This window comes from Zootoca vivipara, chromosome Z2 (assembly GCF_965207765.1).
Source record: "Zootoca vivipara chromosome Z2, rZooViv2.hap1.1, whole genome shotgun sequence".
In the NCBI taxonomy this organism is placed as follows: Eukaryota; Metazoa; Chordata; class Lepidosauria; order Squamata; family Lacertidae; genus Zootoca; species Zootoca vivipara.
In genome coordinates this window covers 30542288-30554397 of record NC_142585.1, presented here as the reverse complement: position 1 = coordinate 30554397, position 12110 = coordinate 30542288, and the positions used below count along the sequence as shown (strand labels likewise).

General features: G+C 44.1%; 1 long non-coding RNA gene across 1 annotated transcript; it reads left to right on the top strand.

Moving 5' to 3' along the window:
- Window positions 1-394: 394 nt before the first annotated feature.
- Window positions 395-11583, top strand: LOC148686615 (uncharacterized). The gene is made up of 4 exons (XR_015948686.1): window positions 395-649; window positions 3738-3814; window positions 8456-8599; window positions 10003-11583. It is a non-coding gene; the product is annotated as an uncharacterized LOC148686615 (long non-coding RNA).
- Window positions 11584-12110: the final 527 nt, after the last annotated feature.

Sequence of the window (12110 nt, the reverse complement as noted above, 5' to 3'; positions counted from 1 at the left end):
GTTTATATGTGATGCCAATAAAATGATTGATAATGATGATGATGATGATACTACAGTGACTACAAGGACTTTGAACTTGGCTTGGTAGTAGATGGGCAGGCAGTGCAGGTAGTTTTGCTCACTTTTGAGTCTGGAAACCTTAAAGAGAAACCAGCAGACCCTTTGCTTGTAAATTAAACAAAGGGCCTGCTGGTTTCTCTTTAATGTTTCCAGACTCAAAAGAGAGCAGGGCAATTAAAGGCACAGACTCTATTGAGTCTGGCAACTCTACTCTGAACAACAACGAGCAACGTGTCAGCTAATAATATACTGACAATATTTTTATTGTCCTGGGTGCAGGGATTTAAATAGGTAAATCAGTCTGGTTTCTTGTTGGTGGACCCGGGGAGGGGGGGGGGGTTGAATACTGAATTAGATTTCAATTGTTTTATTTAAGTTTTCTTACAAGGTGGCTGCTGTTTGTATTCTCTTTGCTAGATTTTGGATACTGTACCTTTAAATTTCCTGAAATTTTATGTGATTCATTGCACCTGTGGGTAGCCTTTATAATGCTACTAGGGTTCTGCCAACAGTATCGGCTAGCTTGCTACACTTTTAAGTGATCGCTGATCCATGGCCATTTGATGTACTTTTGGGGACAATTAATTTGGTATGTATTCATTATTGGTAGTTTATATGCAGGCCTGTCATTTCAATCTTTGTATGTATTTGAATGTCTTCTGTTTATGAATTTTGAAACATTATAGTGTTATAAAAATATTGTCAGTATATTATTAGCCAACGTGTTGCTTGTTGTCTATCAGCAATCTGGCTGCAACATTATGCTCCAGTTGGAGCTTCCAAACCAGGCAGCCCCATACAGTAATCCAGTCTCGAGGTTCCCAATGCATGAACTACAGTAATCAGGTTGTCTGTGTCCAGGAATGTCTATCATTTGCAAGCCAGACGTAGCCAGTAAAAGGCTTGTGAAATGAGCTTGCAAGAAACAGCTTTTCCCAGACATCTCTTTGTATTAGACCTCTGATTTCTCCACTCATCCTTTGTATACATGTTGGTGGGTGGATATTGCCCAACATGGCTAAATTCCGATTACATTAATTATTCTCATTTCAACAATTACAATAAGAAAACAGAAGGGGGATGCTTCTGCCAGCTGACTCTCTTCCAGAAGGCCCTGGGCTCTCCTCTAATAGACCATTATTAATTTCAGAGCACATGAAACAGAAATCCCAAGGTATCCATCATACCATAATTCTGGCATGGGAGACATCACCTGGGCAATAGTTGTATGGAGAGGAAAACCCATTTTATCAAGATCAAGTCTGCTTCTGGTAGAAGTGTGTAGAGCCAATATGTTGCAAACGGTTGGGGGGGGGCAAAACTGTAGGAAACACTAAGTATTCCTGCATTGCAGGGGGTTAGACTAGATGATCCTTGGGGGTGGTTTCTAACTCTAGAATTGCCTCTAGGGTCTTGCTTTTCTTTCCAAAACCAATCACGCAGCATCGTTTGCCTTGCCCTTAATCTCCCAACTAGCACAGAGCAGTCGATTCTCTTCTGGCAATCAATGACAGACAAGGAAGAGCCTACCTGGATTAGGCCAATGAACCATCTAGTCCAGCATCTTCTTCTTGCAGTGGGAAATCAGTTGCTTATCATGGGAAACCTGCAGAGAAGGATTGAAACACAAGCACACTCTCCCTTTGTGTGATTTCCAGCAACTGCTATTCAGAAGCATTGCTGCCTCTGAGCATGGAGGCACAGCATAGTCATCCTGATTAATAGCCATCGCTAGCCCTCTCCTGCTCCATACATTTGCATGGACAGGCGGAGTCCCCCAAACCCCATGTGACCCCTGAGCGGAATAATGATGCAAGACAACGTGCTATGGAATTAAAAATTGGCCACAACTTGATGTAGGGAGACCTTGGCTCAGGTATCGGGCATTATCCTCTCCCAGGCCCCAGCTGGGGTTCTGTGAGTTTTCGGGGTTATCCAGAATGTATGGGGGTAGAGCTGGCTCTGGAGAACATATGTTCAAGCCAAGAGAGCCCGCCCCCCTGTTCGCCGCCGCTGGAAGGGGGGGAGCAATGTCAACCTCTTGGCATGGACAATGCTTCCCCCCAATACCCCTTAAGGGGGGGGACATCCCGATCATGTCGCTGCAAAGGGGGTGAGATCACTGCCTCACGCCCCTTCCTTCAGGAAGATAGCCTAAAGAATTCCGCCCAATGCCTGACACCACGAAAGTTGTGACATATTGCTACGGGAAAGGCGAAACCTGCCAATGCAAGGAAATTCCTTTCCGGCCCTTCAACAGCGACCTTGACGTAGCAGCGCCTGCGTACCTGTGGAAAAATGGGGTTAATCTGCAACAGAAAGTCAATGAACTGCAACGAAATGTCAATGAGGGCGTGGCGGGTGGGAGAAGCTCCGGAGCCGACTGGTCCCTGTAGGTAGGATTCAACTTCTATTGTGTGAGCTGTAAGACCCTCCCCTTACCTGGCCAGACCCCTGGCAAACACCTCCCCCAGGCAGGATTGGGCAGTTGGCTGGAGTAGGCAGAGACCCTCTACATCCTGCCTGGTGATGTGGTGGCAGATACAAACTTCCAGGGAGTCGCCTTTTGGGGGTCAAGGGAGCTGTGCGCGACCACGCAAAATGCACCCCCATTTTATGTGGGGAGCGGTCATTGTCTCATCCTCTTTTCGCTGCCTCCTGCAAGAGGGCATTCCACAGTTTAACTATGTGCTGCATGAAGAAGTCCTGTCTTTACTCTGCCCTGGATCATCCAACATTCAGCTTTACTGGATGTCCAGAAAACTGTTAAGGAAACTGAAGTCTGATTGCCTTTATCAATGACTTGGATGATGGGCTTGAGGACATCCTGATCAAGTTTGCAGATGACACCAAATTGGGAGGGGTGGCCCCAGAGGACAGGATCATACTTCAAAATGACCTTAACAGATTAGACAACTGGGCCAAAGCAAACAAGATGAATTTTAACAGGGAGAAATGTAAAGTACTACACTTGGGCAAAAAAAATGAAAGGCACAAATATAGGATGGGTGACACCTGGCTTGAGAGCAGTACATGTGAATAGGATCTAGGAGTCTTGGTAGACCACAAACTTGACATGAGTCAACAATGTGATGTAGCAGCTAAAAAAGCCAATGCAATTCTGGGCTGCATCAATAGGAGTATAGCAGATCAAGGGAAGTAATAGTACCACTGTATTCTGCTCTGGTCAGACCTCACCTGGAATACTGTGTCCAGTTCTGGGCACCACAGTTCAAGAAGAAGAAGAGTTTGGATTTGATATCCCGCTTTATCACTACCCAAAGGAGTCTCAAAGCGGCTAACAATCTCCTTTCCCCTCCTCCCCCACAACAAACACCCTGTGGGTTGGGTGGGGCTAGAGACTTCAGAGAAGTGTGACTAGCCCAAGGTCACCCAGCAGCTGCATGTGGAGGAGCGGAGACACGAACCCGGTTCCCCAGATCACGAGTCTACCGCTCTTAACCACTACACCACACTGGCTGACAAGCTAGAACGTGTCCAGAGGAGGACAACCAAAAAGGCCTGGAAACAAATGATGCCTTATGAGGAACAGCTTAGGGAGCTGGGAAGGTTTAGCCTGGAGAAGAGAAGGTTAAGGGGTGATATGATAGCCATGTTCAAATATATAAAATGATGTCATATAGAGGAGGGTGAAAGGTTGTTTTCTGCTGCTCCAGAGAAGCAGACACGGAGCAATGGATTCAAACTACAAGAAAGAAGATTCCACCTAAACATTAGGAAGAACTTCCTGACGGTAAGAGCTGTTCGACAGTGGAATTTGCTGCCAAGGAGTGTGGTGGAGTCTCCTTCTCTGGAGGTCTTTAAGCAGAGGCTTGACAGCCATCTGTCAGGAATGCTTTGATGGTGTTTCCTGCTTGGCAGGGGGTTGGACTGGATGGCCCTTGTGGTCTCTTCCAGCTCCTATGATTCTATGATTCTAATGGTAACCAAGTATCAGAATGAGAAGGCTCTTCCTAGCTAAGGAATTTGGTAATCCATATCTGTGTGTAAGCAGGGAACCTAAGGGTAAGTCTGAACTGGAGAAACTGAGGCTGCAAGAAGAGGATGGAAGGCATAGTTGTGCTCTGTAAGACTCCGATAGTGGTGGTGTTTCCCTTAGAAATATGACAAGAGCAGTGAATGGTGGGACATCTATTAGGATGTCTACCTGTGCTCAATCTGTATATCTGTAAATAGACAGTACAAAAGGCCATAGCTCCCCTGTGATCTCCTAGCATATGAATTTATTTCTCTCTGCTCAGATAACTGGGGTGGATTTTCCATCAGCTTCATAGAATTGTGGAGTTGAGAGGACCAAGGGTCCTCTGGTCCAGCCCCTTGCAGCGAAGGAACCATAGCTTTTTTTTATGAGGGCAAAGCTGCTACAGGAAATGTGGCAGACATGTTTTTGAAAAATAAATAATTTAAGTCCTGCCCAGCCAGTAAAAATACAGTATAAGAAAGAAGAAGAAGAAAAGAAATGGCTTTTTTGTGTTTTTTGCAAACCAGACACCCTAGTGTGGGATAAAAGAAAACAGACTGTGAGGCTGCACATAAGAACAGCCTGCTGGATCAGGCCAAAAGGGACCAGTCTAGTCCAGTATCCTGTTCTCAGAGTGGCCTGTGGGAAACCAGCAAGCAGGAATCAAGCACAAGAGCACTCTGCCCTCCTGTGGTTTCCAGCAACATTCAGAAACACTGCTGCCTCTGAACAGCATAGCCATTGTGGCTAGTAGCCATCAGTAGCCCTCTCCTCCATAAATTTGTCTAATTCTCTTTTAAAGCAATGCAACTTGGTAGTCATCACTGCCTCTTTGCAGGAGAGAGTTCCATAGATTCACTGTGTAAAGAGGGACTTTCTTTGATCCTCTCCTAATTGTTCCAACACTCCGCTTCATCCATGACTTCAAGTGTTAGCAGAGAGGGAGGAAAACTTTTCTCTATTCACTTTCTCCATGCCGTGCATATTTTATACACTTCTAACGTATTACCTCTTAACACAGAAGCTGGGACCTCAGCTTGGATTACTGTATAGCAGTGTGGCCTTCAAGGAACCTACTCAGGTCAGATACATTGACTACAATGTCTACCCAGAGAACAGACCCACTAATGATATTATATGCTATGGGTGAGATGCCCTCACGACAACAGGAGGGATTGGAAAACTGCACCACCTGGACTGAAAGCCCAGGTATCTATGAAAATCCAGGAAAACGAAGGACCTGGATAAACTGTAGCAGAAGGGGAGAAAGAAACAACTCCATGGCGAAAGGGGTGGAAAGTCAACAAACATAAGAGGAAAAGACGAAATTATTACTTCACATGTTTAAAATGTTGAAAGTTAATAAAATAGAATCGAAAAAGAAAGAAAACAAGTGACGTCTTGCCTCTCTTGAAAATGGCAACGTATTTTAGGTGCAGAAATGTCTAAGAGCATCTATATAATTCGGAATTTGACAAATATTCCTTTGAATTTACTGTGTGCTACATACAACCCAAGTGACTGGTGATGGAAAAAAACACCTGGTAAAGGCATTAAAGGGCCAAGAGACTGAAATAAGGGTTTAATGCCCAATTAGCTCCGTCTATTGTCCTCAATTTCCCAAGGTTTGGATTTCATTGATTTCAGAAATCTCCAAGATCCTTGAGCCTATTAGCACAAAGGCATTTCTACACACGGTCAAGTTTGCCGACTGTTGTTGTTGTTTAGTCGTGTCCGATTCTTCGTGACCCTATGGACCAGAGCACGCCAGGCACTAGTCTTGGCTATATGAAGCACGCAGTCTTCTGCTGAGAGCACATAGTAACTGCTTACTTGATTCTTTCCACCCCAGTGCCAAATATCAACATACACCCTGCCAGGTGAGCACAGTCCCTCAACACATCATTAGGACTTGCTGTTAAGCTTTTAAGTAAATAAAAGGAGAGGGGGAAAAGAGGGCCATCAATTGTGTGATTTTCTTTTTCATGCATGCTGAGATAGTAAGGAAAAGATTAGAATCACAGAATCATGTTGGGTTAGAAATGACTCCTAGGGTCAGTTAGCCCAACCCCTTGCAATACAGGAATAGCAAACAACAAAGGATGAACTACCAATAGATGGCCCTCTCTTGTGTCTTGGAGGCATGTATGCATATATATATATATGCATTTCAGATGTAAAGGTTGGGATAGATGTGGGTTATGCAGCCCCTCCATGTGTCCCTATTTTCCAGGACAGCCCCAGATTTACAGAAGCTGTCCCAGTGTCTTATTTGATCCTGGAATATCCTGCTTTTCCTTAAGACGTTCCATTTTCATCGGAGAAATGTTGGGAGGATATGGTAGGGCATCTGTATTTTCATCAGAGAAATTTTGGAGGGTGTGGAGTTATGGGAGCCCCCCCCCTCCCACCGGAGCCAAAGAGATAAGTAACTATACAACCTTTAGAAGACATCTGAAGGCAGCCCTGCATAGGGAAGAATAGGAAGTCTTGATTTAAAAAAAACAAAAATCGTTTGTGTGTGCATGTCTAATATTGTCCCTTTCTAAAAATTCATTTATTATTGTGTTTTTTTCTTTTTGTAAATTTGCCAAAGAATGAAATAAAATCGGGATTTGGGGTTTTTCTCAGGACAGTGGAAGACGTGTGTGATATGTCCCATTGGTGTAGTGGTAATGGCAGTTGCCCTTCTTCTGATAGGAAATGCTACGGAAGGGGACGACAGATAAATGGGTTGAGGAAGATCAGTTGGGGGCAGAGTGAGAAATGTTCCTCATCCAAGGAATATTGGAAGGTATAATAAACTCAAGTGGACAACAACTGTAATGTGTGAACTCGCCCATCACAGATACGGCCTGCAGGGTTATCTCAGGAACACAAGAGGCTGTCTTATACCAAATCAAATCAGCCCAACCCACCCAGTATTGTCTAAAATGATTTGTGGTGGTTCTCAAGGGTCTCCAGAGGCAGGAGTCTCTCCAAGCCCAGCTCTATCTAGAGAGGCCACAGGGATTGAGCCTGTGGCATTCTGCATGCAATACAGATGCTCACATCCAGGTTCCATACTGCTTTCTTGGAATGGCCAGCTTATTTATTTTTTAAGTTCCATGCATGTCAGCACTGAGATTCTGCAAACTAGCCATACGGCGCTTGTTGAAAGAATTTGACCATGCCAATTTCATTCCAGACCGAGAAGCATTCTGCCTCTTATCAGCTGATTAAATAATGCTTTGGCTGAAAACAAAATGGGAGCCATTTATCAATTCAGTTGTTGAAAAAATCATATCGGTCTTCATCTGAGTCTGCGGCAGAGAGCAGGAAATTCAGGGTTGGTGGAAAAGCAGAAGCCCAGTAGCAACAGTTATGCTGCCATGGCAATCCGTGGGAGATAAATGACTGACTACCAATTGTGCTGTCTTTGTGAGCTTTGCAGGGGGGGTGGGGTCCATGTTTTTCTGGTGTGAGATGGCTTCTCAACACAGCGCTTGCTGAGCTATTAAAGCTGCTACCACCTGATGCAGTATCAGGAACCAACTTGGTTGGATTAAGATTTGGAGGGTTCACAAACGGGCAACCAAAATGATCAAAGGGATGGGGTGAGTCTCTATTATGAGGAAAGGTTGCAGCATTTGCAGCTTTTCATTTAGAGAAAAGGAGAGTAAGAGGTGATGTGATTGAAGTTTATAAAATGGCATGCATAAAGTAGATAGAGAAAAGTTTTCCTCCCTCCCTGACTCTGGAACTCAGGGACATCCAGCAAGTCTGAGTGGTGAAAGATACAGGACATAGAACTCCTATGCAGTGCAATTAAACTATGGAACTCACTCTTACGAGAGGCAGTGCTTACCACCAACCCGGATAGCTTTAACAGAGGATTGGACAAATTCATGGAGGAGAAGGCTATCAATGGCTACTAGCCGTTATGTCTTTGCTCTACCTCTATGGTTACAGGCAGCAATGCTTCTGAATAACTGTTGCTTGAAACGTCAGAAGTGGGGAGTGCTCTTGTGCTTAAGCCCTGCTTGCCGATTTCCCATGGAGGCATCTGGTTGGCCACAGCTGGATTAGATAGGCCATTGGCCTGATCCTGAAGGCTCTTCTTATGTTCCTCTGATTTTATAGGGGATTATGTCTAAGGCTGGTTGGCTGTGTACATTGCTGTCAGGGCAAATTCAGAACTGCTGTTGTGTTCATGTCCTGCTTGTGGGCTTCTCATGGTTATCTAGTTGACCACCGAGAATTATTAATGTGGGTGATGAGAGAATGGGTTGTTCAGAAGCTTGGGAGGGATACACCTCACTTTGACCAATAGAAGATTATCCACTGACTAGTGCTTTTTAAAGAACAGAAGCCATCTCTGTGCCAGAACTTGAAACTGTTTTTTTTAACCTATGAGCAACATTCTCTCGACAGCTGGAAAATATCGCCCTCAGTGAGATGAACTGTGACATCCTGAAAATCTTCAGCAGAAGGCACCAGCTCCATATGCGTCCTGAAGTTACCCTTTGGCACAAGGGCAGCTATTAGTAGGCTTGCATGGACTTGCGTTGCACAATGGTTGGCACCAGTTGCTACCTTTATTACAGGGCTGCAGAAATTATCATAATGATGCTTCCCTATTTAGGACCATGATTTATTTTTAATACTTCAGTAAAAATGCCCAAAGATAACAAGAACATGTTTTTAATAATAGGATACGTTGGATGTAATAGCACCATACGTTTGTTTTTGGTTTTTAATGAAGAGTAAAGATGAAAGGGTTTGCAGAAAGAGGTTCCAGTTGCAGTTAAATAAAAAATAATTGAAGTAAATCAAACTAATTGATTTAATAAAATTAATAGAGGTATGAAAAAAGCCTCATATGCAGAAAAGACTTATAAATGGATTCAGGAAAGCCCAGTTTCATGTTATCCTGCAGAGAGGGAGTCCTTTGTTGTCAGCATTTGTTGTAGGTAAGATATAACCCACCAAACAGCATATAATTTTTCAGGGTTATAGACTCATAGAATTGTTCAGTAGGAGGGACCTTGAGAGCAATCTATTCCACCCCTTGCAATGCAGGAATCTCAATTAAAGCATCTATGACAGATGGTCATATGACCTCTGCTTAAAAACCTCCAAGAAAGGAGAACTTGCTCTATCTTTCATGTGACAGACCTTCAGATACAGTGGTACCTTGACTTCCGAAGGCAATCTGTTCCGCAGCGCTCTTCGGAAGTCGAAACCTTTGGAAGTCGAAGCGTCCATTTTGTGAATGCGCACCCCGCTTCTGCGCATGGCGAAAATACTTCCGGGTTAGCAGACTTTGGAAGTCGAAACCTTCGGAAGTCGAGGCATTCGGAAGTCAAGGTACCACTGTATTTGAAGATGGCTATCATATCTCTTCTCAGTCTCCTCTTTTCCAGCTCCTTCAACCATTCTTCATGAGGCTTAATTTCCAGACCCTTTACCATCTTGGTTGTCACCCTCTGCACAAATTTCAGCTTGTCAACATCCTTCTTAAATTGTGGTACCCAGGCCTGGACACAATATTCCAGGTGTGGTTTCATCAAGGCAGAATAGAGTGGGACTATTACTTCCATTGATCTGGACACTATACTTCTGTTGGGGCAAGCTTGTTTTCTCCTGCTCTGGAAGGTAGGACTGAAACCAATGGCTTCAAAGAAGATTCAGACTGAACATCAGGAATAACTCTCTGACAGTAAGAGCTGTTTGACAGTGAAACTGTCTCCCTCAGGAAGTTGTGGACTCTCCTTCCTTGGAGATTTCTAAGCAGAAGTTGGATGGCCATCTGTAATAAGTGCTTTAGTTGAGATTCCTGCATTGCAGGGGGTTGGACTTGATTACACTAGGGGTCCCTTCTAACTCTACAATTCTATGATTCTATGATCTTCCATGGGATGGCACTTTTGATATTTGAAGATGGCTGACATATCTCCTCCCTGTTTCCTCTTTTCCAGGCTAAACATACCCAACTCCCTCAACGGTTCATCATAAAGAAGAGGAAGAAGAGTTTGGATTTAATATCCCACTTTATCACTACCCAAAGGAGTCTCAAAGCGGCTAACAATTTCCTTTCCCTTCCTCCCCCACAACAAACACTGTGTGAGGTGAGTGAGGCTGAGAGACTTCAGAGAAGTGTGACTAGCCCAAGGTCACCCAGCAGCTGCATGTGGAGAAGCAGAGACACGAACCCGGTTCCCCAGATTACGAGTCTACCACTCTTAACCACTACACCACGCTGGCTTGGTTTCCAGACCCTTCACCATCCTGGTCACCCTCTGCACATGTTCCAGCCTGTCAATATCCTTTGGCTCCACGTGATTTATGAATGGTTCTTCTTTTCAGCTAATGCTCCACATTTTTTTTTATACCACCGTGAGAATTACAAGCCCTGCAAGGTTTTCTCTTTGGAGGCAAATGTTAAGAGTCCCTGAGCACATAAACATTTTAGCAGATTATCCCATAGACTTAATAAGCAATGCTGCAGTGAGGTCAGAATGGGAGGTTTGAGGATTTCAGTAGTTTCTTGACAAACTGTTTTCCATAATTTGAATCCCTATGGGTAGCCCCACCATTGGTGCAAAAAGGTTGTGATGTCATATGGGTAATATTCACTGGTGTGCTTTGTCATCTGTGTAGGATTTCCATAGAACACTCTCTCACATAAGTTTCCTGCATTGCAGGAGGTTGAACTAGATGACCCTTGGGTTCTCCATCTCTACAATTCTATGATTCTAAACTGAGACTGGCTTATACGGTTTGAGATTACCATAGCACATATACCATTGAGAATCCTTTGTTTGTATGAACAGGTCTTTCTCCCATGTACGGTTAAGTCCTTTTAACAGATCAGTGGAAATACCTACTAATTCTACTGCCTCTCAGCCCAACCTTCCTCCCACTGTAGTTGAGAAGGACCAGTTTTGCCATGTTGAGTAACTTGGAAGGAAAAGATCGGCTCTGAATGCAATAAATAAATTAGTGGTATGTTTGGCTGCGTCTGTCCCAGCTTTTCAAATTGGCTTGGAAGATCTCTTTCTTTTAAAATGCTTTCAGCCGAAATGTCTTTCGGGCAAGGGCTTCACACAGGCAACTGGCTGGCCACTGTGGGAAGCAGAAAGCATGCCAAGGTGGGTTTGATCCAGCAAGACTCATCTTACCTTCTTTGGGAATTTGTGGCAGCAGGATATAAGAATAATTTCAGAGAGGAGGAAGAGGTTCATGATGGCATCCTGCCCATCTGAATTCCATGTACTTGGGGATCACGAGTTTTAAACTGTATTTTACATGTTTAGTTCATTCTAGGGATCATTTCGCTGGACATTTTTAATGCCCAGTGTGGTGTGGTGTGTAGTGGTTGGAGTGTTGGACTAGGACCTGGGAGACCAGGGTTTAAATCCCCACTTGGCCATGAAGCCCACTGGGTGACCTTGGGGGGCCAGTCGCTCCCTCTCAGCCTAAGCAACCCCACAGGCTTGATGTGAGGGTGAAATGGGAAAAAGGGGAACTATTCACTTTGGGCTCCTTGGAGGAAAGGTGGGATGTAATAACATTATTTATGCTTTTATATCAGCTGCCTTGGGGGGAAAAGAGGTTACAGAAGTCTAGAAGCACCTAAAACAAGTAAAAATCTAATAAACCAAAAGAAAGCAACCAGCCTCGCAACCATCCTTTAATGTAATTCTGGACAGAAAATAACTTTATTCCATATTCTGAGTTATGTTTATTCCACTTCATATTTTGAAGGCTGTTTATGGAAACAATATTAGACTTTTCCAGCCGCTTGTCTTCTTTTCAGGCTAGAGACAGTTTAGGTCTGACCAAGGAGCCCTGGTTGAACTCAGATATGTGCCTGGATCTGAGCATATTGTGTCTAGAAAGAAATTATTCCCTGTTTAAGAGCTTATGTGTTGTTATCTGATGCGAGCCACGTGTGGAGATGTTTGTGGGTCACAGGTTTAGGCGGTAAAAAGAACAGAGGAATGGGGAAGAAGAAAGGAAGGGAATCAAACAAAAGCAAGGGAGGAGGTAAACCAAGAAGAGCATGAGAAGAGTCCTGCTGGCA